This window comes from Heloderma suspectum, chromosome 5 (assembly GCF_057233095.1).
Source record: "Heloderma suspectum isolate Gila_16-S chromosome 5, 16-S_ref, whole genome shotgun sequence".
Taxonomy (NCBI): Eukaryota; Metazoa; Chordata; class Lepidosauria; order Squamata; family Helodermatidae; genus Heloderma; species Heloderma suspectum.
In genome coordinates this window covers 124,675,843-124,701,893 of record NC_139462.1, presented here as the reverse complement: position 1 = coordinate 124,701,893, position 26,051 = coordinate 124,675,843, and the positions used below count along the sequence as shown (strand labels likewise).

Sequence of the window (26,051 nt, the reverse complement as noted above, 5' to 3'; positions counted from 1 at the left end):
TAGAAAAAGCTCTACTGTATTTTAGAATTGTTAGATACTGGTATATCAGGAGGACTAGGTGGAAAGCAGTAATACCAGGTATATAATTTTCTTACAACAAATTATTCTGTTGTTCAATATCAGAGAGATCAATAGACCTCCCACTTTGCTGATTTAGAGAGCAACCCTATGGTCCCTGGGTGAGCATCCCAGGGATTATGGGATTGTCCGGATTCCCCCTTCTGAGGTCAGAGACAGCGCTCCAACCTCAGAGGGGAGGGGAGGAGATCTGACCCTCCTCCCCTGCCCCTCACATTCAGCACAGAAAAAACTATGCCGCTGCCCACTGAGATCAGAAAAGCAACCTTGGAGGAGGAGGAAAGGGGGCATTCTGGTGGGTGGGGAGAGGAGGAGACCGGAGAGGCCAGGGTATTAATTATCCTGAGCTTCCTCCAGTCTTCTTCCCTCCCCCTCCAAAGCACCCTTGCTAGATAGGCTAAAAAGCCCATTTAGTGAAATCTGCAGGGCCAGAGGACGGGAAGGCAAAGATCACCTCTGCTGCTTCTCCCACCCTGCAGTGGATGATTTGGGGACTTCTGATCATAGAATCATAGAATAGTAAGGTTGAAAGGGGCCTACAAGGCCATCACCAAGGGTGCAATCGATAGGATTGTGCCCTTAATAGCTATTGTGGTGAAAGGCCAAAAAAGCCTTGAATTGGTGGCTTTCATCCAACTGCTGTCATGTAGGGATGACGATGATGATGATGTAGGTAAAGGAAGCAGGCCAGAAGGTGCTAAACTCAACCGAATTAATAATTAGATGTCCTAAAACAAGCCTTTGTAAAGACAGAAGGAAAACCAGGTTCCAATCATAGGCATTTGGAACTCAGTATGGAACAGAAAAAAAGTCTACAAATTTTGGACTGAACAACTTTAAATGACCTTAAATTAACATCAACTCCCATAATATGACTGAATTAGGGAACAACCCTATGCCCCTCAGACAGCATTCCCACCCCTTTTGTATGTTTTGTGCCTCAGTGTTCTCCTTCTGTGGTATGGGAAAGACAAACCCCTGGGCAGGGCTATCATGCTGAAGTAAATGTGGAGGATAGGGGCACACAGCACCAGAAGCATGGAGAACTCGAAATGAAGAAATGAAACGGAGGAAAAGTAGTCTCAGAAAATCTGGCTTTTCCACCTGAAACCTCCAGGGAGGCTGCAGATTGGCCACAATGTCATCTGCCACGAACAACCTCGAAATGCTCCCAATTCACAGCAAATCCCCTGTGAGGACAGCCCCCTGATGGCTGCATGCTACCTCCCGTATCAGAGACAGTGTGCCTCTGTATCAGAGACAATGTACACCAGTTGCTGGGGTTCACAGAAGGAGAGTGAAGGGTGTGGTACTTGTCGTTTGTCTTTAAGCTGCTCTTTCTCCCTCAAACTTTCACCAGTCTTCCTGAAATTTTCATGAGTATGTAAATCCAACACTCCTTTCTCTCATATTTCAGAAAGATTGGTGAAAGTCTTCCTACTTTATGAAGGTTAGAACAACCCACCCACATGATTACCGTTTTACATGGTAGAATGCTTTTTTTCCTCATGGACCGTAACTATAGCTGCTTCAACTGTGGCAGCTATAATGACCAAATTGTTTATAAATATTTGAACTGTCTGGCTGATCCGCATACATTGCTTCTCAGCCAATTCAACTTTTCCATCTGAAGTCCTCTCTTTATCAGAGGCAAGATTGTACCACCTGCCTTTCTCTCCTCCTCAAAACCAGGAGATAGCAGACCACCCAATTCTGAATATAGATGATTGAAGCATTTCCTAACTCGTGCAGATTCCCCTGAACCAACTTAACTTTTAATAGCACAAAATATTGGTCCAATCTACTCTCTGTGATATTTGGCAAATTCACATTATCATCTTCATCTAAGCTCCTAGGTCTTTTAAGTTTCTTCATCACATTGGACCCGAACTATTGTAAGATGCTGTTTCCCCTTTAGGGTGGTGACAAGTCAGTAAACACCCACTCTTCTCTTTTATTTAGTAGCTGTTTGGCAGCTTCTTGACCATTGCCAAGAGCCCTTGAACTCTCACCCTCCAGCAAGCTGGAGGCTTAAATACCTGTGTGGGAAGGTGGAGCAGACAAACATTGAATAGCTCAGACAAACAATACCATTCCGTTTCTGATACAGCCCCTCCTTCTTTTCCCTGCAAGCTAGAGGCATAAATATCTGTGTGGGAAGGTGGCACAGGCTCAGCATCTGAGCCAAACAATGCCACTCACTTGCCACTCAATGGAACACATTTTGAGACCCCTCAGTTCCACCTGTCTAGTTGGATATGCATGAAGTAATGCAGAGGAAGGGGAGGTTTTACTTCCCTTGTGCTCTTTTTCATGTAAAGAGTAGGACACCACCTCCCACTTTGTGTTTCAGTGTGGAAGATATGGGGATGTTTGCCCTGGCACATCTAGTTTGGCCCTGCGGTGCCCTGGCTTTCTGATAAGCATATCTGTGTGAGGCACATGTGCTTGTGTTGCTCACACGTTACAATTTCAGGTGCATGCGAAGAATGAGTACATTAAATCTGAGAGATACACTTAAAACTATGATGCCTGAAGTGGCCTTAGGACTGTGAATCCTGATGCAAGCTGTCATGGTTTAACCACTATTACTAGAGTATCACTACAACAGCATATAAAACAAAAGCACTCTGTGACAAAATCACATATATGTACGCTGACAAAATTCGACAGGAGGAAAAAGAGGAGGCAGAACTGGTTAGACTTGCTCCCGTACCGCCCACAGCTTCTGCTATACCTGTTTAAACCACATGTTGACTGGGCAGTGGTTGGGAAGTTCTCTATCACCGTCTTGTTTGTTCTTCCTTCCTTCCTCCTCAGTATCTGTGTGTGCACGCAGCTAGCCTGAGAGAACCAGCTTAGGACTTGCAGCCAGACACAGCGGTGTGTGCTTTTGCACCAGAGGCATCTGCAGACACATGATTCTTCTCCCAGAGAAGTGAGAGGGGTAAGTTTAAAACCCCCTCAGCACAAATAGCTGGACAAATAGTAGACAGGATAATGTTTATTGATAGATTTTCAGAACCCAAAGCTTTTTGAAGAAACAAAACTGTCAGGTAGCCATTTGAACATTGCTGTTAGGCTGAAGTGTGTCACTCTGTTTCCACTTCCTCTGTCCTTCGTCTGTTGAAATGTAGTTTTGTTTTTTTTTGAGATGTAGCTAATAGTAAAAGGATATTATCTAAGCACAACTCACTGAAGATGGTGACGGAACTAACATGTCATTTAATCCCATTGGCAGAAGAGGGGCAGTTTTTCTTTGCTGGGGGTGAGGTGGAAGATTCACAACAAATAGGCTGAAGGCTGTAGATTTAGTTGCAAACAGGGTATTTCAACAGCATTTGTGGGCTGGTTTGTTTTTCTTTCTTTTTCCCATAATAACTATACACATATTATAAATCCTAGACAAACCACTATCCTTTTTTAAAGCAAATGGTATTATACCTTTGATGTGCACAGCTAGAACATAGATAATCTATAGGCATTTATGATGCAGTCCTATGCAGACTTGGGAGCAAGTCTCATTGGAAGTAGGGATGGCGGAGAATTTCTGCCCGAATCTTCGGGAGGCCGAGTGCCGAGGCATTTGGCCCCCCAAAAGTGTTGGGGAAATTCTCCGCTGCCCCCCCCCCCCCCGGGATGGGACTTACCTTCAGCGAATGTCCCTCTCAGTGGCGGGTCCCGGCGGCGGTTCGGCGACGTGTCGGCGGGGGTGGGGACGGCGGGCGGTCTCCCGACCAGCTGCTGCCGCCGCCATTACAAAATAAAAAAGTAAGTAAAAAAACAACAACACACACCCGTGATAGGCTACGTGACGATTTACGTAGCCTATCACGGCTAGATTTCCAAAGTCAGCCGTGATAGGCTACGTAAATCGTCACGTAGCCTATCACGGGTGACCTTGGGGAAGGAAAAAAAAAAGCGCGTACGCATATGGCGGCAGCCCATGGGCGCCGCCATTTGCGTTCCTTATTTTGGCACGTCTAGTCTACGTAAAGATTTACGTAGACTATGGCGAAAATAAGGGAACGCTATTTGCATTGCCCTTATTTTCGCTGTAGTCTACGTAAATCTTTACATAGACTAGACGTGCCAAAATAAGGAACGCAAATGGCGGCGCCCATGGGCCGCCGCCATTTGCGTACGCGCTTTTTTTTTTCCCCAAAGTCACCCGTGATAGGCTACGTGACGATTAATGTAGCCTATCACGGCTGACTTTGGAAATCTAGCCGTGATAGGCTACGTTAATCGTTACGTAGCCTATCATGGGGTTTTTGTTTGTTTGTTTTTTACTTTTTCTTTCGCGGCCGGGGAGATGGGGCGCTTCTCCCCGGCCTGAATTTCGGCCGGGCGAGGTGGGGCGCCTCCCCCCCCAGCCTGAATTTCGTCTGGGCAAGGCGGGACGCCTCCCCCCCGTCGCCTGAACTTCGGGGGGAGAAGCGAAGCGCCTCCCCCCCACCGCGAATCACCCCTGCGAAAAGGTAAGTGACTTTCGCACATCCCTAATTGGAAGTTAGTTTCACACTGAATTTAGTGGGACTTATTCCAAGTAGGGCTTTATAGGTCTTGGGAAACTTAAAGACTAGCAGCACAATCCTATGCATGTTTCCTCCTAGGTAAGCCCCACTGAGTTAAATGCAGCTTACTTCAAAGAAAATGTGTATTGGATTGCAACCTAAGACCTAAGCACAATTACTGGGGAATAAGCCCCACTGATCACAGTAGCACTGAGTTCAGATGTTTGCTCTGCATGAGATTCACGATGGTTTAAGGTCATATGCTCTAACTGTTCCTAATCACCAGAAACAGTTCACTATTTTCAAGTACTTACCCCTAGTACATCATTATTCTGTTTTTCCCTATGTTACCTGTTGGGAAGATGGTGCACTTCTGCTCTAGAGTACACTAGCTTCTCTACCTGTCTAAACTGTAATGTGAAAAATGTGAGCTGCGATTTTCTACAAATAAATAAAAATGGATCCATTTTTACAAATGCTGGTTCCAACGTACCTTCCATGAACTCACAGTTTTCATGGGTCTTTCAGGACCAAATTTAGATGGGGAAGATGGAGTGCCTGGGACCAGCAAAAATGCCCCACATTGTCCTGGTATTGCCAGGACATATTGCCTTATGAAGCATATGAGCCTTACTGTATTGCTAGAAGAATCCTATTGTGAGACAATATTAATTGTGGTCTTAAACCAGCAGAATTTTTTAAATCATTGAATCTCCATGATTTTTAACAAGGAAAATTATTACAGTGTTCTGAAAACAAACAAACAAACCGTAAACTAAAACACACACACACAAACTAGTCTTTAATGGAGTACATGTATACAAACAAACAGATATGGCTGTGTATGCTCAGAAAAGGTTACTTCTGCACAGGATTCCAGCATAGTTTTTTTCCCCTTTCCCTTCCTCTCTTAATCAGTGACCTGTCAGGCAGAATTACTCCCTCAGCCCTCAAAATTACCTCACTCTTGTCTCAGTTGACAGTTTCCTGATAACTGCCCTGTCAAAATGCTGACCAGAGAACTGCTCCGGGCTTTCTAAAATCCCAGAGAAAGTTTCCGTGGATAGAGGAGGGTCTCCTTTGCAGGCAGTCACCCTCCACATGTAGAGGACAACAGAAACAGTGAGGGGGGGAAGGGAGCTAGTGGACTCATTTTCCCTCCCCCTCCTTGCATGTAGCGCTTACACGTGAGCAGAATGGCTGAAAGGGGCTAGATTCTCACAACCTTCTTAATGAGCACACCTGGAGCGCGAATGCATGTTCAGTGTAATGTGTGAATACGCCTAGTGTGACATGACCCTGCACAGCCTTTTCTCACCGCACAGAGAAGAACAGCAACACTTGTTTCCTTTATTTACTGTAATGACTTCATAAATCAGTTGTGTGCCTGTATAATCAGGGCTGAAGGCACGTCTGTGTTAGTAACCTCTACTAAGCCTGGTGGGTTCCAGCAATCACACTGACACATAGTTACAAACAACAGGTGATTTTATGAGTTAGGTAAACAGGGAAGGTTTTTGGCCACTTAGAAGGTGGTCCACGCAAAAGAACTGGATCAAAAATGCAGCAGTTTGCCAGTTGAGCAGGAGGCCTGCACAGTTTTAACAATGCATTCGGCTTTCCTGTTCCAGGGCTTTTCCCCAAGGGTCCCAGGCTTCCGTTTGTTCCAAACGGACCAAAAAGATCTCCTCCACCCTTGAGTCCCCACTGGTGCTTCACCAGCCCTCCCTGGCCTGCTCCCAGGCAGCAGCCCTTCCTCTCCATGTGTCTCTCTGCCGCTTCTGGCCATCCTCCCTCACCCGCAGAGACACACGGGTCACAGCAGGGGCTTTTGGGAAATGTTGTTCTGAGAAGTTCTAGGACTCCACAGGCCAATTACGCTACTATATGGAGGAGATCAGGAGGCTGGGGGCTGCATTTCTGCTTTCAGAAAGGTGATACTGATCCTTCTGTTTTCTCCCACCTGTGCATTCTGCATTCCACATTCCCCCTCCTGCCCTGACCAAATTCCCGGAAGGTCAAACTACACGTTCATGTTACTTTAATGATGTAGCTTTTTTTTTCTTTTTTACTCAAAAGTAAGCACATGGGACCTAATATGGATTAGGACCCTAGAGTGGTGGGTAGGGGCTTTAATCTTTTGTTCCATGTCTGCACTTTACATTGCAATCGGACAGGGGCACCAAGAGGGTTTATGGGGCCTGGTGTAGGTGCAGTGTTGGAAACGGGGCATAAAAGAACTCATTAATTTGTGTAGAAAGCTGGGGGACCACATACAGGAATTTTTGCATGTACAGACAACATGCATAAAGTCTGCCAGTACTTCATTTAACTGTTTTGTGATGTCTACTCCTTTCTTTTTATCACATTCCACCATTTCCAGAAATAATCCCTGCACATCCGATTTTCCATTTTATTATGTTCATATCATATGATAAATATCAGCTCCTCAGTATGAGAGACATCAGGTGTCACATCTATGATGATTCCATAGTAGTGAGCATTTACCTCTTCAAGAATTGTATTTAGGACTCCTTTGGCACACACTGCCAAATACTCATTCTGATTATGCCGGGACATACTGATCGCACTATCGTGGCTGGTGAAATAAGCTGCAGTAGCTTATTTTCCCTGCCAACCATGCCAGCTGCATTCCAGTGGAATTAGCGTAATTACCCTCAGCAGCACAGCTTGTTGTGTTGTATGAACCTGGCCAACATGGCTTGTTGCTGTAACAAGCCACCCAGAACCCATGGGTGACTTCTTAACCACCCTGCAATCATGCAAACCAGGCCGTAGTGTGCTTGCATTCTATCTCCAGCCATTTGATGCCCCCTAACAATTTCAAGGTGGCAGTTCAGATCTTGATTGTATTTAGTGATAAACTTTACAGTAGAAAAACACAGCCCACAGTCATCATGCTCTAAGGTAGAATGTGATCCCCAGAATGACAAACATTGCTTTGTGAGAAAAAAGGGTAACGTCAAGCAGACCTTGCAGTGCTTTACACCACATTGTCTTTTCTGAATGTATAGTACTTTCAAGAGCCTTATCAATGGCTCTTTTCCCACCCAGACATTAGCAAGATAATTTTATCTGTAAATAATTTTGAAGATGACTAAATTGGCCTTGTGACTCTGCACTTTGTCATACAGTTCCTTTCAGTTATCATTTACACCTCTATGGCAGAATCTGGAATGATAAAGGGCTTGATCTTTGTTCAGATCTCAGAAGAGACTACATGGCCACCATGTTGGAAACCCAGACTTAGAGCCTCTAAGCAAATTCTTCCCAAAATGGGGAGGCTGAATAATGATACTTCCAGAACCAGTGGCTGAAATATAAAATAAGACCCGCAGTGTGGTTTGTCATCTGAACAACCCATGGTGAGCCCGACAGTTGATCGGGCTCACCATGGGTTGTCCCCCACTCCATCCTTCCCTGTCAGTCCTCCAGCCAGCTCCAACTGGTATTCCAGGGGACTTGGCAGCAGAACCCATCTTGTTTGCAGCCACGTTCCCCATCGCTGCTCCTTTCGTGACCCCGGTCATAGTTGGAGCCTATATATATATACATACATACACACACACACACACACTCTTTTATTTGCGTAAAATGAATCTGAAATAAATTTTTCACATTTTTCTGGCCCTGGGGTGTGCAATTGATGCCTTTTTTAAAAATTGGATTTTCAGAGTAGCGCAAACGTACAAGGCCAACTGTCAAAAATATAAAGGGTTGCCATGGCTGGAGGCTTGTGTGTTTGAGTTGTCAAACATACAAGGTAACAGGCAGGACTAGACTGTATATAGGCTGGTTTGACAGCCTTTGATAGTTGGCAGCTTGGAAAACGGGGTGTAGATCTCCCCCATACCAAGGTTATCCCCAGGGTTCAAAGGGTTGCCTGAACCTTGGCGGTGCCCCGCTTCAAATCCCTACTTGTCTGAGTCCCCAGCAACTGTTTTTCATAGAAATGTGCACCCCCCCTTTTTCATTCCCAATCGCAGTAGCCACGTCTAGTTTGACAGGTGTCAAACGGGATGTGGTTACTGTGAGTGGGAGCGCCAAAGGGGGTGGCATGCACTTTTCTATGAAAAACAGTTGCTGTCAACCTGGGGAGGGGTGGACTGTGAGGAGGGCATCCCCAAGGATTGGGGCAACCCTTTAAATCCTGGGGATCTCCTTGCTAAGTGGGTAATGTTGAGCACTTTTCCCCAGCTGTCAAGTGGGGGGCAACCCACAATGGGTTGGCATGTCTGGGTTGGGATGACACGCCAACCCATTGTGGGAACAACAACACCTAGAACAAGCCACCCTGTGGGTATTAGTCTGGGTTTGGACAACGCAACAACCCACCATGGCTTGTCACCCACAATGGGTTTTCATGTCATGCAAACCCCATTAGTGACTGGGTTCAGACAATCACAGGGGTAAAAGAAGCCATCGTGGCTTCTCCCCCCGCCCCCCCTGTGTGCTGCCCACACAACCATGATTTGCATAATTACCTGCAATACAGTGTCGGTTGCCATGTCATCTGAACTCAATGTGGAGTGTGGCAGGGGTGGCTTCTCACCCATGCCACAACGCATAGCTTGTAGGGGTTGTGGCTTTGTAAGAAGCCACCCCCACTGAGCACTGTACCGGGTTTGGACAACACAGCAACCTGTGCTGCATTGCGGGTAATTATGCAAATCGTGGTCACACAGCACAGCACGCACGGGGGGAGGGGGAAAAGGCACAATGGCTTCTTTTACCCATGTGATCATCTGAACCCCCCCAGTGTCTGTACTTAACTTGAAAAAAGCTGACTTATGGAACTCTCTGCTACAAGGAAATAGCTGCGGCAAAGAATTCAGCAATTTTCAAAGAGGGATTAGATATCAATATAAAATGATATCAGCAGTTGTCAACTGATTATGCTGAACTCCACCTCCATCTGTCACCATTTTGTGACTTGTGGGCCTTAAGCATGCCCTGTGGATAGAAAGTTTGAGAACCCCTGGTTTAGTCAGACTACAGTTGTCCAGGGCTAGTTAATATGCACAGCCCTTCCTTCCAGCTTTGCAAGGATACATTTAAAATTTTAACTTTGACCAAAGGCATAAAAATTATTCAGACTGTATGCACACCAATGCTTTAATCATGTAAACCACTGATTAGCATATTTCTGTTTCAAACACAATAATGCATAGAGGTCCCTTGCTTTGTGGGAGCTCAGCGCAAACTGCCCCAGTTCTCACCCCCCGCCCCCCAAAGCCCTACAACCAAATACCTGTTTGCCAATGTAAATTGGATGCGGGGGGGGGGGATGTGATTCAGTTTGGGACCATAGTAGGGGGTCAAAGTGTTAAAGTCTGGCTACTCCCCCAACCCCTTGCCAGGGTCCCATTCCATATAGTACTATGTAGCCTGAGCTTCTCAGGTTACATTCCATCACAGACCAACAGAGTTGTGGGTGGCCTGGTCAGGCCACCCATAGTTATACTTGGGAACACCGTTTTGCTTGTTCTTCCCGTGGGGCAAAAAGTCAGTTTGCGAGGCATAGCTAAGCTCCCCCTTGTCCGATCTGCCTCAAATTTTGCACATAGATACCTGCTTAATTTGCTAGCAGACTAGCTGGGTTTGGTGCATAACAAAGCTTATTATGGGATGTTATGGGGGAAAAGATTAGCCGCCCATGTAGGGCCTCATGGATGGAAGTTAGCGTTGCCCTTTGAGGTATAGGTCCATGGGGAGTTCTTCTAGTGCAGAGGCTATGGTAAAAAAACAAAAACCTGAGTGAAAATTCAAGAAAAAAGAGTGAAAAGGCATGACCAACCACCTGTCATGCAAAATATGGTTGGAAAGCCGCCAGATTTGCCAGGTTGGGAGAGAATGGGCTAACTAGCAGTGAGGTCGAAATCCAGTGAGATTGGTCAAGGATTGGGGGAGATATGCACTCCCCCCCAATCCCACTTATTTGTATTGAGAGGAGTCAGTTGGAGGCCTCAGAATGTTCACGCTGATCTGTGGCATGTGGCCAGTGGGGGCAGATTTAAAGGGGCCCTCTGGAGCCCATGGTAGAGCAACTTGGTACAATCAAGGTTCAAGGCAGGAAGAGGGAACTAAAGGGCTGTGCCCCACCCCTGCAGAAGGGTGGTTGATTCGCATTTTTTGTTTACCAAAACCCTAACCCCCCCCCAACTGCATGAACTATCACCCCTACACTGGAGTACCCGCCCCATACCCCTACCTCATATATCACCCCTACCCCAGACATCACCCCCATCTCAGACACTACCCCCCACTGTGAAGACCCAGACATAAGCTCCCAATCCAGAGACCTAGGTACAAACCCCCCAAACCTCCCCTCCAACTGCCCCCAGCTTGGAGCCCCCAACCAAGCTCCTCCCACCCCAGAGCCCCACCCCTAGCACGAGCCCCCAACCAGGAGACCCAGGCATGAGCTCCTCCCCAAACTACTGTTCCCAGCCTGGAGCCCTCACACTGGCAGCAGAATTTCAACTCCGGAAACAGCCACCCCTGGTCACTATGTCACCTGGTGCAACCAAGCACAGGGGTGCTGGCTAGTGTGCAATGTCAACCACCTATCTGTATGCAATCAACTACGGACACATTTAAAGGTGCACACATCCTCTTTGTCGCTAAGAAAGAACAGACTGCTGTTGCATGGTGCTTGGCATGAAGAGGTGATGGGAAGAGTGACCGGGCAGATTTTAATCAGTGCAATAATTTTTTCTTAATAATTCTTTATTAGTTTTTAGTTTCATACACAAAAGAACAATATATCAAGAAATCACCAGTGTCTGCTAGTTGTACCGTTTAAACATGAATAAGTGTTCTCAAATCCTGGACATTGTTGATGAATTTCCATTTCTTTTTCTTACAGCCTTTTCCCCCCACCAACCTTCCCTCCCCCGACCCTCCAATAACACCCACCACTTCAGGACCAAATCCGGGGGCGGGGGGGAGAAAAAAACCCAGACAGACAACTGACATTCAAAGGAAAGCAAAAGGGGAAAATAATAAGAGTGGTTAATCAAACAGTTCTGCATATGGCTGCCAAATCAGGAGGCCTCTGTCCTCTTTCATCAGGTGTTTAAACAACATTAATTCATGGGAGGCCAAAGATGACGTGGCCTCACACCATGCTTCAGTCCTGGATGGGTGTTTCGCCTTCCGTGCCTGGAGCATCAATCTTTCAGCCACTAGAGTCACCCTCCAAACCAGTCCATTAGCGGTGTGTCACTCTTCCATATCAATGGCCTGAGTCGTCCTAACACCCCTGTATGGCCTAGTATGTCACAATCTAATTGAAGAGTGAATTTGATCCTTTCAGTCACATTCCTCCAGAACTAGGGATGTCAGAGAATTTCGCCACGAATCTCGGGGAGGCCGAATGCCAGCGCATTCGGCCCCCTGAAATCGGTGGCGAAACGGTCTGCCCCCCTGCCCCCCCCTGGGACGGGACTTACCTTGGGCGAATCTCCCTGGCGGTGGTGGTTCGGCGGCGGTTCGGTGGCGGTGGCAGTGGCGGTGGCGGCCGCCGCCATTTCCAAGTTTAAAAAAAAAAAAAAGTGATAGGCTACGTAAAGATTTACGTAGCCTATCACAGCTAGATTTTTAAAAAATACCGTGATAGGCTACGTAAATGTTTACGTAGCCTATCACGGCTGAGTTAAAACAAAAACAAAAAACCACACGTACACAAATGGCGGTGCCCATGGGCGCCGCCATTTGCGTTCCTTATTTTGGCACGTCTAGTCTACATAAACATTTACGTAGACTACGGCGAAAATAAGGGGAACGCAAATAGCGTAGCGTCTACGCTATTTGCGTTCCCCTTATTTTCGCCGTAGTCTATGTAAATGTTTACGTAGACTAGACGTGCCAAAATAAGGAACGCAAATGGCGGCGCCCATGGGCGCCGCCATTTGCATACGCGCGTGTTGTTGTTTTTGTTAACTCAGCCGTGATAGGCTACGTAAACATTTACGTAGCCTATCATGGCTAACTGCAGGGACGCAAACAGTGGCGGTTATGGCTGCCGCCATTTGCAGACCCGGCCGGCCAGGATTCGTGGCGGGAGGGACGGGGCGCCTCCCTCCCGGCCAGAATTTTGGGGGGGAGGGACGGGGCGCCTCCCCCCTGGCCAGAATTTCAGGGGGGAGGGACGGGACGCCTCCCCCCCGGCCAGAATTTCAGGGGGAGGGACAGAGCGCCTCCTCCCCACCGCGAATCAAATTTCGTAAAAGGTAAATGACTTTCGTACATCCCTATGACAACTCCAGAGCATGTGCCTTAGAGTCCTTTTCCCTTTTTGAAATCTCCAGCAATGGGGAGAGTCACTTAAATTCTTCTGGTACAGTCATTCAGGTGTCCAGGAGGCTCCTAGAATAATTTTTTGTTGGATTGATCTTAATTTCAGGCCTAGGGTGTTTTTTTTAATTTATGCTCTTCGGGCCCGCCAAACTGATTCTGAAAGTTGGCACTCTTGGCCAAGTTCGGTGTTCCACGCTTCCCTAATATGAGAAAGATTAAACTTCTGGAGTTTTTTTTAATTGGGTAAATATCACTAGTGTTTGCTAAGGGAGGGAGGGAGAACGCTGACTGGAGGACTGTCCATGGTGACAGGAATTCTGACGCTGAGAAGGCAGCATGACCAGATTTAGCTCTGAGAGAACATGTTGCAATTGTAGTAGCTGCCACCTAGCTATGGGTGGGAGGGGAGCCATCATCGGTAGATTAGCAAAATCTATAAAATTTTAGTGCTTATCTATCAACTAGTTTAACGAAAAATGCCAGCTGTAAGCCAATGTCTCCAACATATTTGCCTACCCCCTACAACTATGTTGGGATTGTTCCAAAGCATGAGGCCTGTGTGAGAGTGTGGGTCAGGTTTCAGTGTCAGTCCCAGTGGTGCCCAAACCTTCCTTGCCTCTGCGATGGTGCGGAATCAGCGATGACCAGGGCGCACGTAGAAGGAGCCCAATGCCCGTAATGCAGGCATGGGTTCCAAAGCTTGCCCCTCCACCACCACCCAGATTAGGGTTTCCAATTCTTTCTGTTCAGACCAGCACAATGCTTGTGTTAAAATATGGGCAGTGTAGTAGGTGCCCAGGTCTGGCAGACTGAAGCCTCCCTCCTGCACTGCGAGTATCATTTTTGCAATAGAGAATTTGGCCTTTTTCCCTTCCCATATGAACATTCTAAATAATTTATACACAAGATTAAAGTAAGTTTTAGATATTTTAAAGGGGATTCCCTTTAGCACGTAAATCAGCCTGGGGAGGATTTTCATTTTAATGGTATTCACTTTGGCCCACAAACTTAATCCAAGTCCCTTCCATTGTTCAATGTCCAGTTTTACATGCTCCATTATGGGATCTAAGTTATATGGGATTAAGTTATTTAATAGTTTAGGGATGGAGAGACCTAAATACTTGAAAGAATCTTCACTAAGTTTAAATTCCCATTCCGAATAAACCGTCTTGCTATGTGGGGTTCCTAGGGGCATAACCTCTGATTTCTCCCAGTTCACTCTGTAACCTGAGGCTTTGCTATATTGGTTTAGTGTGGTAATTAGCTTAGGTAGGGACTTTGGAGTACTGGAAAGGGACATTAGGGCATCATCTGCATACAATAATATTTTTTGTTCAGTGTCACCCAGTCTAATCCCTGTAATTTCTGGGCCCACCCTCAGTGCACAGACCAACGGTTCCAATGACAAATCAAAGAGTAACGGGGACTGCGGGCAGCCCTGGCGTGTCCCTGTTTCTATGGGTAAAAGTTTAGAAATCAAGCCGTTGGTTAACACGCTCGAGGTGGGTGAGTGATACAGAATATTAATCCAATTTATAAACTCGGGGAAATTGAAAAGCTTCTAATATTTTAATAAGGAAGTCCCAGGAGACCCGGTCAAAGGCCTTCTCAGCATCTATGATAATTAGGGCACTTGGTGATGTGTCTGGTGGGGTAGAGGAAATCAGGTCTATAATTGTTATGATATTATCTAATCCCTGTCTGGGTCTAATGAACCCCATTTGATTAATGTGTATTAGACTTCTAATGATGCCCTGTGCTCTCTCTGCCAATATGGCTGTTAGGATTTTTAGGTCTACATTAATGAGGGAAATGGGCCTGTAGTTATTGACCAACATTGGGTCCCTGCCTCTCTTAGGGAGGACAGAGATCGCTACCCCATACTGAGAGTCCAATAGTCTGCCCTCACCAAAGGAGGTTCTGTATGTGTCCAACAGCTGGGGGGGTCAGTGTCTCTCCATGGCTGTATACCACTCCACAGGAAACCCATCTGGGCCTGGTGTTTTACCTGTTTGTATCGAGCCCATCATTTGGTGAACTTCCTCTAAAGATATTGGTGCCTGCAGAAGTTCCCATCCAGCCTGAGTCAGGGTGGCGAGGTTAATGGAGTTCAGGAAGGAGCCTGGATCTGCTGTAGTACTTGCCCCTTCTTTTGTGTATAGGTTTCAATAATACACATAGAAGGTATCATTGATTTTTTCTGGATCCATGGTATGAGAACTATCGGGTAGCCTGATACTTGGGATTGCCCTCCATGAAGTGTTTAGTTTGTAGGCTAGGAGCTTTCCTACCTTGTCTCCTGATTCCCAAAATGCTTGCTTAGTGCATTGCATTAAAAACTCTGCTTTTAGGGCATAGAGCTTGTTAATTTCAAACTGGGTTCTCTGCATCTTATGTAGTAAAGAGGGGGTGGCTGATGTGCTGTAAGAATCTGTGAGAGTTCCCAGCTCAGTCTTAAGCTCTTTAAGTTGCTGTCCTTTAGCCCTTTTAGTGTAGGATGCGAAGGCAATAATTCTGCCCCTCATATAGGCCTTGTATGTATCCCAGAGAGTTAGTTGGGATGAGACTGATCCTGATTTAACTTTAAAAATTCCTGTTTCCTCTTTTATCTGTTGAATAAAAACCGGGTCATGGAGTAAAAACGTATTTAGCCTCCATGAGTGGTTGTGGGGAGGGGAACGTTTAAGTTGCAGTGACAACGTTACCGGTGCATGATCTGATATAATGATATTATCTATTTTTTACCTCCTTTACTAATGGGGCCATTGTGCCACACAACAAAAAATAATGTAATCCAGAAAAATTATGATGTGCTCCTGAAAAAATGGTATATTCCCTGTCTGAGGGATAGATAAGTCTCCAAGGGTCGATTAGTTTCAAATCACATATATAATCCAACAGAGCTTCTCTCATGCCTGTGTGTGGTTTAGTTGGTGGAGGAGTATTTCTATCTAATAAAGGGTCTAGAATTTCATTGAAACCCCTGCCCCATAAAATATTTTGGGGGGACATAGCAACTATCTTTTTAACACATTCCCTCAACGCCTGTACCGAATCAATTTGTGAACCATATAAATTTGCCAGAATTAAGGACTGCACCTCTATACTTGCATCTAGCAATAAATATTAGCCCATTTGGTCCATTACAATGTGATTGATTTGTATGTTCATGTTTTTTCGGATCAGCATTGTCACCCCCTCTCCCTTTTTGAGCTGCATACTCAGCTGCATACACTTCCCATACCCACATGGTGTGCCTGTGTGCATCTGAGGGGAGTAGGTGGGTTTCCTGCAGAAACGCTATGTCTTCATGGAGCTTCCTTAACCTTAAAAACACCTGTTTACGTTTATGAGGGGAAGCCAGACCTCTAACTTTCCATGTTGTTACTTTGAGCATTTGAGATGTGTAAGGGTGTGAAAATCATAACTTGCCCATTGCACTGGAACTAGGTAATCAGTACGATAATTTGATGATACTGGAAAGCACACTAGTCACAGACAAGGCTTCTGAAACGTCTTCAGTTGCCAGTAACAGATGTTCTTCCTTGACCACCACTTGTGCCCAACTTCCCTGCTCCCAGACTTGGTGGCTTCTCCGGCCTTCTGAATTGTGGCTGGTGCCTGGTATTCCAGGGTGAGCCACAGCGGATGTGCCCTCCTGCCACTTCTGGCATACTGGTAGCCAGACACTGCAAGGGGCTGGGAAGCTGTGAACTCCTCATACCCAGCTGTCACGGTCCGTTCCTGCCCACTCCAGGCTTCTTCTGACCACCGCTTGTCCCCAACTTCCCTCCCCCAGAGTTTTAGCCTGCCTGTTTCCGTAGCCACTGTACACTCCAGATGACACGTAAAATGTAGAAATGCTCTAAATGTGGGGAAATCTTCTCTTACAACTCTAGTGTTGATAAGCACCAGAGTCTCCACACCCTGTTGTGCTCTTACATCCACGATGCAATACTTGTGGGGAGGCAGGGGTGAAGCAAGAGGGGGGCACCAAGTAAATGTCCTAAAAACTTTACTAACAAAACCTATGATATGGCAGACACCCAAAGATGTTTAATCAACATGAAATGAGGGGACAACTATGACTTGGCATGCATTAATATCTCACAGGTCCAAGCACTCAGGCTGTTGGCTGATAGGTCCCAGAGCCCTGTGGTTCAACAGTCCTGTGTGCATTCCAGTGGGCTCCTGCCCTTTGTCACTTGCCACACACATGCCGGTCCCCTTGCTCAAAGCATGTTGTGGTTTGAAATGGGGCTGGCATTATGGTTGGAAAAATGACTTCCCAGCTTTTGTGTGTTCAGTTCAACCATAAGTCACTAGCGTATAGGGATGTACGAAATGTACTTACCTTTCCGATCTGGGACGTCCGCAGTGGGGGGGAGGTGCTCCATCCCTCCCAGACTTCTGTCCGCTGCTGGGCTGCACCAGCCGCAAATGGCGGCTGCTGTAGCGGCCGCCATTTGCGTCCCTGCGGAGGCCATGATAGGCGACATATATATTTACGTAGCCTATCACGTATATATTTATGTAGCCTATCACGGCCTCCACAGGGACGCAAATGGCAGCTGCTACGCCATTTGCGTCCCTGCCTTTTGCCGTGATAGGCTACGTAAATATATATGTAGCCTATCACGGCCTCCGCAGGGATGCAAATGGCGGCCACGACGCCATTTGCATCCCTGCCAAGCCGTGATAGGCTACGTAAGTATCTACGTAGCCTATCACGGCAAAAGGCAGGGACGCAAATGGCATAGCGGCTGCCATCTGCGTCCCTGCCTTTTGCTGTGACAGGCTATGTAGACACTTATGTAGCCTACCACAGCTTGGCAGGGACACAAATGGCAGCCGGCGTAGCGGCTGCCATTTGCGGCCGCAGCCTGGCAGCAGCCAGAACACAACGCAGAGCTGCTGCTGGAGCCACCGCTGGAGCCAGGTAGGCTCTGTCCCGGGGGGATTCCGTGGGGTGGAGGGGGGGGGATTGCTCCATTCCGCTACAGACTCCGGGGGGCCGGATTCTTTATCCGGCCTCACTGGAGTCCGTGGCGGAATTCTCCAACGTCCCTACTAGTTTATATATACTCTAGTGAATGGACCTGGCTTCTCACAGGTGGGAATAGCCCTTATGTTGGATACAGTGAAGGCTGTAAGCAAATGTACGCAGCTGTCTGAGCTGGATGCATTTTGCTGTCCCATCTGAGCAAAGGCATGCCTGTTGGCACCCCTGGCATGGCCCCTGGCATGGCGCACCCCGATAGCCTCCTGAGGAAGAGGTCTTCCCACTCTATTCCCTTGGGGGAATTCCCCTGACATGGTGCTGCCCCAGAGCAGTGGGGAAGGAACAGGCATTTACATAAGAGCATAAGAGCCATGCTGGATCAGACCAAGGATCCATCTGGTCCAGCATTCTATAACGTATCTATCGTTATTTCACAATGAATTACCTTAGAAGATATATTACCTTAGAAGATATATTACCTTAGAAGATATATTACACTTACACACACACAGCTCAAGGGGGTGGGAGAAGTGCTACAAGAGAGAGCTAGATAGGAGAACATCCACATTCAGGCACAGTGTTCCAGTGAAAACATGTTTGCATGGCAGACTGTGACTGAACATGGGGGTTTGTTTTTCTATCTTCCTCTAGCAGCTTCTGTCTTATGGAGATATTCTTCCACTGAGAGGTGAAAAAACACAATTTAAAAAGGTACATATGCTGAGATGGGATGTACTTGTTGCACACCAATTCTGTTACCCAGTATGTGTGTACATACTTGGGATGTACTTGTTGCACACTAATTCTGGTACCCAGTATGCGTGTATGTGTTTTAAGCCGGGAGGGGGGGCAGGCAGGGTTGGAGATGCACCACAAGAGAGAAGCCATGACAAGAGTAGAGCCTCCACCTTCAGGTGCAAGACTGCCTCTGAATATGAGGTTGCATGGTAGATTGCATCTAAAGAGGTTCTTCCTACTGTCTAGCTGTATTGGCTTCTCTCTGGTGGAAGCCTCCTTAAAAAAAAACCAAGTAGCTGACTCAGTTGGAAGTAAACTTCATTTGAACACAGTGTGGGACTTACTTCCAAATAAATATGGATAGTGCACTGTTCTGTGCATACTTACTAGGAAGGTATAAAGGTGATTTACATCTACAAAAGAAGAGTCCTGCTGGGTCATACATCAAGTTCAGCACCCTGTTTTCCAACAGTTCATGACCAGATGTTTCCGAGAAGCCCATTGACTGCCCCTCAGCAACTAGTATTCAATAGGGATGTACGAAAGTCACTTACCTTTTAACGAAATTTGATTCGAGGTGGGGAGGAGGCGCTCTGTCCCTCCCCCTGAAATTCTGGCCAGGGGGGAGGCGCTCCGTCCCTCCCCCCTGAAATTTTGACCAGGGGGGAGGGGCTCTGTCCCTCCCCCCCCGAATCCTGGCCGGCCGGGTCTGCAAATGGCAGCGGCCATAGCCGCCGCCGTTTGCATCCCTGCAGTCAGCCGTGATAGGCTACGTAAATGTTTACGTAGCCTATCACAGCTGATTTAAAAAAAAACAAAAAAAACGCACGTATGCAAATGGTGGCGCCCACGGGCGCCGCCATTTGCGTAAACACGTTTTTTTTTCCTTTCAAATCAGCCGTGATAGGCTACGTAAATCTTTACGTAGCCTATCACGTTTTTTTGTTTTTGTTTTTACTGGAAATGGCGGTGGTGGCAGCCGGTCGGAAGACCGGCTGCCGCTGCCGCCAGAGCCGCCGCCGCCACCAGGAAGATTCGCCCAAGGTAAGTCCCATCCCGGTGGGGGGGGGGGGGAGACTGTTTCGCCACCGATTTCGGGGGGCCGAATGCGCTGGCATTCGGCCTCCCCGAGATTTGTGGCGAAATTCTCTGCCATCCCTAGTATTCAGACTGTAGCTGACTATGAAGGTTCTTGTATCTAACAAGATTTGGGGCCAAGTGGCATCTGTATGCTGATGACACACAGCTCTCTCTCCCTGTGACATCTGAATCAGGAGAGGCTGTGCAAGTCCTGGACCAGTGCCTGAACTCAGTAATGGGCTGCATGAGGGCCAATAAACTGAAACTGAATCCAGGCAAGACAGAAGCCCTGAGGGTGAGTGGTTCCTAAGTCTGAGGGTGTCTCCACCAGCAATTTACTCTGACCCAACTGCATGTTGAGGTCATTAGGGATACATGATGTCATGCACATCCAGCAGCCATCCCGGAGCTTATCAGGGGAAAAAAATGGATTTCCTGAGACTGCTTGAAGTCCAATTCTTTTCCTTAAGCTGGGTTCTTCTTGGTATAGTTGCTGTGTGCCCCAACCCCTGCATTGACCTTGGGTATGCTAGCCCTGTCCAAGGGGGTGCCTTCACCATGACCCCGGTCAAGGGGTGTTTCCTGTGTGTTTCCCATCTCTGCATGAGCCAGTTAGTGTTTCTCCTCAGCAGTAACTCCCCTTGTGCTGAATGAGGCTTGCCCTCTGAATACCCACATCAGAACTTACAGAGATCCCCCTCAATTGACATGGCACAGCTTAAAGCCCAATTCCCTAAGTGCGGTAAAGCACAATCTCGAGGCCCCTAATCTCCTTTGTTTGCTTTATTGCCTTAGGAAGTAACTACTTCGACCCTTCATTATAGAGATCCTGTGGGTTATAATGGGGGCTAGTTTCCCATCTTTGTATTCTCCCCCTACACCTTTCCCAGGACAAGCATATGTGTGTCTACTCAGAAGTAACACCTATTGTGCTCAATGAGGCTTGCTCCTGAAATGCAGGTGCATCTGGACTTTTAGGGGAAAGGAAAAAGGGAGGGAGAGAGGTACAGGAGAGCCTCTCTTATTGGTTGAACAGCCCCTGCCAGTCAGATGACATCCACTCCAACCCCCAGCCCCACCAGGAATATGTTCTGTGAAGTGATTTTTACTGGTGCAGAGAATCTGCTCATGGAGCCCTGCATGGACCAAAGTGCAGCAAAACTGATTCCTTTTAAAAAATCTGGTACTCCTCCATTAGCTTCTCCTTCCGTTGTCGTGGAAAAACAGCCCAGGAGATAGGCTTATTGCCTGTTCTGGATGGGTTGCACTCCCTCTGGAAGATCAGGTCCATTGTTTGGGGGTAGTCCTAGATCCATCACTGTCGCCGGAAGCCCAAGTGGTTGCTGCAGTTCGACGTGCCTTTTACCAGTTTCAGCTGGGTCGCCAGCTATGGCCTCTGCTGGACAGAGATAGCTTGGCCCCAGTGGTACAGGCATTAGTAACCTCGACACTGGATTACTGCAATGCGCTCTGTGTGGTGCTGCCCTTGAGGCAGGTCCGGAAGCTGCAGCTAGTGCAGAATGCAGCAGCTCGGCTGTTGTCAGGAGCTGCCCCTTTTCAGCATGTAACTCCTTTGCTAAGGGAACTGCACTGATTGCCTATTTGCTACTGGGCCAGGGTTTAAGGTATTAGTACTAGTGTACAAAGCCCTAAACAGCTTGGGACCAGGATACCTGAGAGAGCATCTTCTTTTTTACCAACCTGCCTGGTCACTGAGGTCATCGGAGGGCTTGTGCCTGGTGGTTCCACATGGACCTCTGGCCTGACTGGAGTCCACCAGGAAAAGAGCCTTCAGCATTGTGGCCCCCTTCCTGTGGAATTCCCTGCCTTTGGAGGTCAGGCAGGTGCCAACATTGTGTTGTTTTCAGCACCTGCTGAAGACATTGCTATTTTGAGAGACTTTCCCTGAGACTTTCCCTGACCAGCTGCAGTTTATTAAGTTCAGAATCTGTTCTTTTAAAATGTTTTAATACTTTGAATTATTCTTTTATCTTGTTCACCACTCCGAAATCTTTGATGTGGAGTGGTATATAAATATGGTAAACAAACAAACAAACAAATAAATAACAATAATTAAGTTCATAAGAAATCTTAATTATTGGCTGGATCACATCAAAGGGCCAGCTAGACCAACATCCTGAATCCAGCAGTGGTCAGCCAGATGCCTCTGGGAAGACCACAAACAGGGCATAAAGGAGTAACCGCCCCTCCTTGTGGCGGTAAATAAGAATGTGGAGGCTCTGTCTAGCTGCCATGGTTAATAGCTGTTGATTGATCTCTCCTGGCTTAGTTTTTTAACAGTCAGCCAAGCTAGTGGTCATCATCACTATTTCCTTTCTCTGTATCTGTGAGATATGTTTATTACAGGGTCACAGCTGACTGCTTCTATCTGAGAGAGGCCTCCTTCATTTGGCTTCTTTTTACCTCAAAACTGCTAGGCCTTACTGCTGCTGTTTGGCTTTTACCACGCTCAGACCTTGTCCCTCATAAAGGGCAGGGGCTGTTGAGTTCCAGGTAAGGGAAAGAGGGCTTAATACTCTTATACCAGGTGCATGACAGGCAGTAATTCAATAGGTGCAACTTTACCTAGCATATGATAGAAGCAGTACCTGTGATTATTCTGCCTGTACTTCACTTGTGAGCCCCATTGGAGAGAGATGACATGGGAGATGGTTTATAGCAGCATTTCTCAAATGGTGGGCTGGGGACCACCATTGGGTCTCAGCCCACTTTCAGGTGGGATTCAGTGCTGTAGCCCACTCAGTACCCCCAGTGGAAGGGAGGGATGAAAGAAACTGGCAGTGTGGTGAGATAGGTTACAAGTTAAGTGGGAAAGGAGAAGGGGAGAAGAAATGACAGGAGATGAGTAGGTATACTTTGAGAGGCCTGTGGGCTGGTGGTGGAGGGAAACAATACCAAATAGAAAGTCCTCTATGTTGTTTTAGGAAATTCTGCTTGAAATTGGGAGGCTGAGTCATGATGCCTCCAGAACCAATGTCTGTACTGAATTCCCTGCTACAAGAAAATCACTATGGCAAAGAAACAATTTCCAAAGAGGGATTAGGAACTGCCTGCTACTAGGAAAAATAGGAGCTGCGGTGTTAATTCTGCTGTAATAAAGACGTTTATTTATGCTGTTGTTATTATACTACAAGGGTGGGGGACCAAACTGTGGGCCCTTTTAAAAGTATAAGTGAAAAGTCAACTCATTCTGAAATCCAGCTTTCCCAGATTTCAGGAAAAAAATTCCCTGACATAGTCACTGTCTAGCACTGTATATGGAATGCTTTTTCTTAAACTCTGGGACATCTTGTTTAAGAGACAGATAATAGTGTGCCTTCCTATGCAATAAGTTCTCTTAAGAAATGCATGTCCCAAAGTTCCTTAGTTCATGCTGGCATTTTCTGTGCACTTGGAAGGAGCCATTTCTACTGCTAAATTTAGAGGCCTCAGAAAGCCTCAGAATAAATGCCTCAAAATTTACACTCCTGTAAAGAAGAAAAATATTATTTTTGGTCCAGAAGTTACATGAGTAAATAAGCTATCCTTAATTTATGAGTTTACAAACCTATCAGAGATTTATACCAGTGGGATTGTGTGTTAAAATTATCTCAAGATTCTGGACATTTATTGAGTAGTGCTACGTTTCCTGAAATAATAGTAGCAGTTCATATTAAAATACATGCATCACAATATTTCTTTGTTGGAATGTGTGTTTTACACATATATTTTAAAGTGTGCTTCTGAATTGTGTGTGAGGGCCAAAACGACATTACTTTAAAGACATGCTTAGCAACCACAGCTTTTTTCATATTTCCTTTAGAGTAGGGGCAGGACCCCTGATCCAGCTTGGGATCCTAGTGTGGAGGGTGGGCAGGGGGCTTTAACCCTTTCCCCCTATTATGGGCCCAATCTGGATCATCCCTCATAGCTGCAATTTCTATTGCAAAATATTGATCCATCAAGCTTAACTAAAAGTCCCTTCCAACTGCAACATGAGGAGAGACTGAAAGAACTGGGCATGTTTAGCCTTGAGAAGAGAAGACTGAGGGGAGATAGGATAGCACTCTTCAAGTACTTGAAAGGTTGTCACAGAGAGGAAGGCCAAGATCTTGATCATCCCAGACTACAGGACATGGAATAATGGGCTCAAGTTGCAGGAAGCCAGATTCCAGCTGAATATCAGGAGAAACTTCCTGACTGTTAAAGCAATACGACAATGGAACCAATTACCTAAGGAGGTAGTGGGCTCTCCCACACTGGAGGCATTCAAGATGAAGCTGGACAGCCACCTATCAGGGATGCTTTGACTTGGATTCCTGCATTGATCAGGGGGTTGGACCCGATGGTCTTATAGGCCCCTTCCAACCCTACTATTCTATGATTCTATATGCATATTGCCTTAATAACGTGTTGTTAAAGGTGTGGCCCTTAGCTGTCATTTCTCATCATTTTGGAGCTCCAATGAATGTGGAATGTCCTTAACACAATATGTTAAACCAAAAGGTTTTTTTTGTTTATTGAATTTCATTATGTTTCGAAAAGGCTGTGCCTTCAATGCACTGATCAGGCAAACTTGAAATTGAAAATGAGAAACTAAGGGTGCAATCCTATGGGGATAGGTGGCCGCCTCCAAACTTGGAGGCATCCACCTCCGAACTCGGAGGTGCCTGCTTATCTAATGCAGGGCAGGAGAAGCGCAGAGGGGATCATCCTCTCCCTGCTTCAGCCATCCTGCATTTGTGGTTAGACAGCCAATTTCAGCTGCCTAGCCAGGGGAAGACGGAGCAGGGGAAGCAGCTACTAGACAACACATAGGATGCGTCATACCGGCATTTCCACCTTTCCTGCCCTGGAATGCCCCGTTTTCGCCACTCCGTGCTCCTCTTCCAATTTTGGAGCCGTTCTGAGCTGCCTGTGAGGCAGCGTGGGAGGGGGGAAGGTCAGTTCTCTGGGAACTGACATATCCTATGGCCGTTTAGCTAGCGGCCATAGGATTGCTCCCTAAATGGAAAAAAAAAGAAGAAATATCATGATGAATACAGAAGAAATCAGACGCTATGTAGAAGAAAACAATTCACATACAGCCTATCTTATACCTGTTAAGTGGCTAATTTATTGAAAATAAAGAGTCCAAAATTCTGTTTAAGATATCAAAGGGAGTTTACAACTTATCTGAAAAAGTCCCAGATATCTTCTGCTGTTTTTTAAAATTCCTCTATTGTTGAAATTTTCTCTTGTATATTTAACATATCATTTTAACAGCTATCATTCAAGGCTATAAGAAATAGCAGACACCTTTTTTTTATAATCAATATGGATATACTATGTTAGTTTGAGCTTCACCACTACCTTGGAGCTGGGTAGCTGTCAGTGGCAGTGGACCCAGATTTGTCTGTTCACTGGAACAGACACAAGGAATCTTTGCAAGCGAAGCTATCATGCAACTGAAGCTACCATTCCATGTTACAAGTACTCAACTGGCAACCAGTACCATCCACATAGACTGACAGAGTTGGAAGGGACTTTTAGTTAAGCTTGATGGATCAATATTTTGCAATAGAAATTGCAGCTATGAGGGATGATCCAGATTGGGCCCATAATAGGGGGAAAGGGTTAAAGCCCCCTGCCCACCCTCCACACTAGGATCCCAAGCTGGATCAGGGGTCCTGCCCCTACTCTAAAGGAAATATGAAAAAAGCTGTGGTTGCTAAGCATGTCTTTAAAGTAATGTCGTTTTGGCCCTCACACACAATTCAGAAGCACACTTTAAAATATATGTGTAAAACACACATTCCAACAAAGAAATATTGTGATGCATGTATTTTAATATGAACTGCTACTATTATTTCAGGAAACGTAGCACTACTCAATAAATGTCCAGAATCTTGAGATAATTTTAACACACAATCCCACTGGTATAAATCTCTGATAGGTTTGTAAACTCATAAATTAAGGATAGCTTATTTACTCATGTAACTTCTGGACCAAAAATAATATTTTTCTTCTTTACAGGAGTGTAAATTTTGAGGCATTTATTCTGAGGCTTTCTGAGGCCTCTAAATTTAGCAGTAGAAATGGCTCCTTCCAAGTGCACAGAAAATGCCAGCATGAACTAAGGAACTTTGGGACATGCATTTCTTAAGAGAACTTATTGCATAGGAAGGCACACTATTATCTGTCTCTTAAACAAGATGTCCCAGAGTTTAAGAAAAAGCATTCCATATACAGTGCTAGACAGTGACTATGTCAGGGAATTTTTTTCCTGAAATCTGGGAAAGCTGGATTTCAGAATGAGTTGACTTTTCACTTAT

At 46.3% G+C, this 26,051-nt stretch overlaps 1 protein-coding gene across 1 annotated transcript in view; it reads left to right on the top strand.

Annotated features, from left to right (window-relative positions):
• The first annotated feature begins 2,838 nt into the window (after window positions 1-2,838).
• The window catches only part of CRACR2A (calcium release activated channel regulator 2A), a 198,229-nt gene continuing 175,016 nt past the window's right edge, over window positions 2,839-26,051 (top strand). The window contains exon 1 of the mRNA XM_084859988.1: window positions 2,839-3,025. The gene's annotated coding sequence lies outside the window, so the exon portion shown is untranslated. The remainder of the gene's footprint in view (window positions 3,026-26,051) is intronic.